The sequence below is a fragment of the Amblyomma mixtum genome, chromosome 3, assembly GCF_055824585.1.
Source record: "Amblyomma mixtum isolate Tamu chromosome 3, ASM5582458v1, whole genome shotgun sequence".
Taxonomy (NCBI): domain Eukaryota; kingdom Metazoa; phylum Arthropoda; class Arachnida; order Ixodida; family Ixodidae; genus Amblyomma; species Amblyomma mixtum.
In genome coordinates, this window is record NC_143014.1 from 335064981 (window position 1) to 335069257 (window position 4277).

Here is a 4277-nt window from a genome sequence, read left to right on the forward strand (position 1 = left end):
CCAGGAGCAGCTTTTATTGTGGACGGAGTTATCCTAACCTTTTAAGTGCCTTTGAGGTTATTGAATCTTTGTTTGGACCATGGCATATTGGGTGTGAAAATAAGACCAAAGTATTTGTATAGACTCACACTCTGGATAGGGCTATTGCTAATCTTGTAAATAAACACGGAAGGTGCCGACCTATTAGTGAAAGTCATAACAACGGTTTTGCGGATGTTAAGAGTCATTTGCCATGCAGCACACCAAGAGCTAAATTCTGAGAATGATTTCTGAAGGTGTCAGTGATCATCAAGGCAGGAAATTTTATGATATAACACGCAGTCACCAGCATACACACATAGGTTACAAGTGATGTTACAAGGTAAGTCATTTATAAAAAATTCAAGAAAAGCAATACACAAGAAACACACACACACACACACACACACACACGCACGCACACACACGCACGCACGCACGCACACACACACACACATACACACACACACACGCACGCACGCACACACACACACACACACGCACACACACACACAAATAATGAAAGTTTAGTTTCCGTGTCCTGGATCTTCACAGTGTAAGTATAAAGGTGCAGAATATGGCAGGAGGTTGATAAATAATTCAGAAATCAGTAAAGCAATGAAAAACATGCATCCAAAAAAGTGCGTCCCGTGTGCTCTTGCATGTACAGTGCTTCTGTGTTAAAGCTGGGCACAGAGGTTAAAACTTTATCTTCTTCAGTAGCAGACACAACATCGAAATGAAAGTGCTCATCAAAGTAAACAGTTTCAAGCAGTCTCCCCAACAGCAGCAATACCTTGTTGATGTAAAATATGTCACAGAGTTGCACAAAACTTGGCAGGGAATTATTAGGAACATGTTCCACAACAACACAACCGGCTTCGTATGTCTTCCCATCAATACGAACTGAGCTTACAGTGTAGGAATCAGTAGTGTCAAGGTTGTGCTCAGAAATAAACTGCTTGATTTTTTCAGGGAGGTTTGCAAAAATGACAGGCAAACATCTAGTTGTCTCTGGCACTGTATTGTTGGCCTCCACTGCCAATGAAAAACATTCAAACTATTGGTGCCTTACAGCCAAGCTATAGGCGAGGGTTTTAGAATTGTGTATCCTGCGAGCAATATCCTTAAAATATTGGTGCTTTGCTTCAAATCGCATTGCCCAAAGCCCAGTCAAAGGCCAAAAATTTTCAATGCAAGATGGATAATGGATCATGTAGTGCATCTTACAAGGAAAAGTCACGGCTGGAAACAAGGCCTTGAAGTACAGAAGAAAGAAGTGAGTCTTCATCTGCAAGTAAGCAATCAATGGAGTAGAAATTTCTGGGCACATTATTATGTCCAGGATTTTGCGGAGAAGCAAGTAAAGATGCTAAATTTCGTTGTGCAATGGCACACACTCTCCAACAAAAAAAGTCAGGTGGCGAAAGAGGTAGAAATTCTCTGAAGCTGAACCTTTCATGGTGGCCTTTCGTTGCAAAAACTGCTTCTGGATGGGTTCTGTTTTATTTCGCATATCCTTAGGATCATACGTCTAATGAGCAATTGATTTTTTCATCTGGTCAAGAGAAAAGAAACCTTCCGAGATTAAAGAAGAAATGATGTGTTTAAGTGCAAACGGTATGACACGCTCATGCATGTCGTGCATAACATCAGGGGGAAAGTGTTGCGTTGGATTGAATCCCAGGCTAGTGATAGCACACGCTTGCTTAACTCCGTACAGTGGTCCAGTTGGCAGGCCGGCGTTCAACATACTTATGTGGTGTTGATGTCCTGCTGGTGTGGGTGGTGAAAAATCACTCTCCAGATATTTGTTCGTGATTTCATGGTGAAGTGCCATACAGAACCTACAAATTCTACCGTGACTGAAACTTAGCTGAAAGCCACCAATCCTATAGGTAGAAAGGTTGTCACCGGTAAAGACAAATATGGACCCTTTCACACGGCTTTCATTAACAAATATCCCATCACTTTCCAAACTCTTAATATCTGCAAGCAGTGGTGCAAGAATTGCAGTCATGCCGTATGTTTTCACAAGTCTGTCTTTAACTAAAAGAGCCAAGTGAATGTGCGACAAAGTGGATCTTACACTTTTGCTGAAATTAAGCAGTGAGAAGTACACTGCCATCATCTTCTGCTTTCCTCGTTTGCTGCCCAGAGGGTTGCACACTTCAAATTCGTCACTGTGTAGTTGTATACAAATCTTAGTGTCATCACCAGCAAAGTATTTATGTTCACGAAAAGCCTATCAAACACAGAGCACAAGTGGGTACTATGCTTCAAGTAACCATTGAAATTCTCTGAAAATGAAGGTTTTTCCAGAAGAATTTGGAGGACTTTGCACAGCGGCACATACTGCAAGCTATCAACCTTCCCATTATTCTTTCCTAGCACCACAGTTGTGGGTTCAACAAGTGAGAGATGGATTTTCCAGTACATAAACCTGCCACGCCGCGTCAAGAGCTACTCAGTTTCAGGGGTGCATAAGAGCTGTTTAACATTTGAGTTCTCTTCTGTGGTGGAGTGCTCGTCTTCAACAATACATTTAAGAAAAAAAATCACGTCATTTGCTATTTCATCCACGGTCGACTCTGGCAGCCTCTTTCCTTCTTTCCACTTAAGTAGCAGTATTGCCAGTTACTTCACATATTCACTTGTCTCACTCTATGCTTTGTCCTGGTCTCTATCTTTTGGGGGCGTTTCTTCAGTGTCTTCCAATGGAGCACACTCACTTTGTCCTTGGTCGAGAGGAACTTGTGGTGTATCCATCGCCACTGTATCTTTTTTAATCATTTCAGCATGATTCCCGTACACATGTCTCTTGTATGAAGTGAAGACTGAAATTATTCATGCCGCCATTCAGACTACACACCCAGTTTGTCTCGTGTCCATGAATTAGCCACAGGTGCCTGAAAAGTCACCTCAAGGAAACCCAGTCACACCTAGGGCAACGGAAATAGCGAATGTCTGGCATCTGAAAAGCAAACAAAAGCAGATGTTTTGTTTAGCATTGGTTTTAGTCAGCTCTTTGTCTGAGGCTATGCCAAGTATGAGCTATGATAAGAAATATAGCATGTGCTAGGCAAAAACTTTAGGTTAACAAATTCCGGCCTCACCACCGCCATACTCACAAGACGAAGCCACCGAACCTTTTCGTCTACTGCAACTCATTCCTCGGGTGACAAAGGAACAAACTAGGTAATATTTTAGAGTAGAGGTATTCCTTTCTAGGCCTATATATGAAGATGCTGTGCAAATATCAGGGAATCAAAGCTTTAGATCAGGGATTAAGAGAATTCAGTGCACCCAAGGTAGTATTACGCATGGCGGATGCGGGCAAAAACGGCAGAAGCACGTCTGCTGAGGCTAAAAAGAAGACTAAGTAGGGCTAATTGGTGCATATTGACGGAAACAACTGCACAGCACGCTACCCAGTCTTTCCGAGAACTCTTTCAAAAATTCCTACCAAATGGGAGTTTGATATAGACAGAAATGATTAGCATTAACCAGATCTCAGCCGTGGCAGACATAATTTTTGGCGGACCCCTTATAATTAAACACCTCATCAACAAAGACTGCCTAATTGCTTTTTAATTATTGTAGTTGGGAGGATAGTTCCAATGAGAAATGGGAAGCCATGCAAAGATGATGCCAAATCAGTTTTTGAAACGACGAAAAAGTCAATTTCTAGAGGCGTGCAACATGAGGAAATCTTGCGCTTTTTGCGCACAAAAGCGAAATAGTGCACTACACGTGCAGGAAGCTCAGTGCAGGTGCGACATTCGCTGATGACGTATTGCAGAGTCCACTACGCCCAGTTCAAATGCAAGCGGTATTGTGCCATGCACATTATTTTGCTGTGCAGCTCGGGGCTGTAAAAACAACAGTGCTTGAAGGCTGCGTGGTCTTATTTCGAAAGTGCATTGAGGGAAACGAAGCTCATTACATGGCAAAATAGAGGAGGCGATCGAATTTGGCGCTGTTGCCGCTGCCAATCGTGATCAGCGGGCATCACGGCTGCGCCATGCTTCCTACGTGTAAAGTGCGCTCAGTTTCGGTATCGAGCAAAAAAATGCGCCGACAGTCCTCGCACTGCAAAGCTTTAAAAAAAAGTTGGCAGTGGCTTAGCTCTCTATGCCAGGATGTACGTAGCATGAGCAGTGACGTCACGTGGCTCTGCGCCGGTGGCAGCAGCGGCGAGGCGACGGCGAAAGCGCGCGGCGAGGCGCTCCACCTGTGCGCAGTGACGTCACTCGCGC

The 4277-nt window shown here is 43.5% G+C and overlaps 1 pseudogene; it reads right to left on the reverse strand.

The window, feature by feature from the left end:
* Positions 1–1390: 1390 nt before the first annotated feature.
* On the reverse strand, positions 1391–2992 carry LOC149356031 (uncharacterized; annotated as a pseudogene).
* Positions 2993–4277: the final 1285 nt, after the last annotated feature.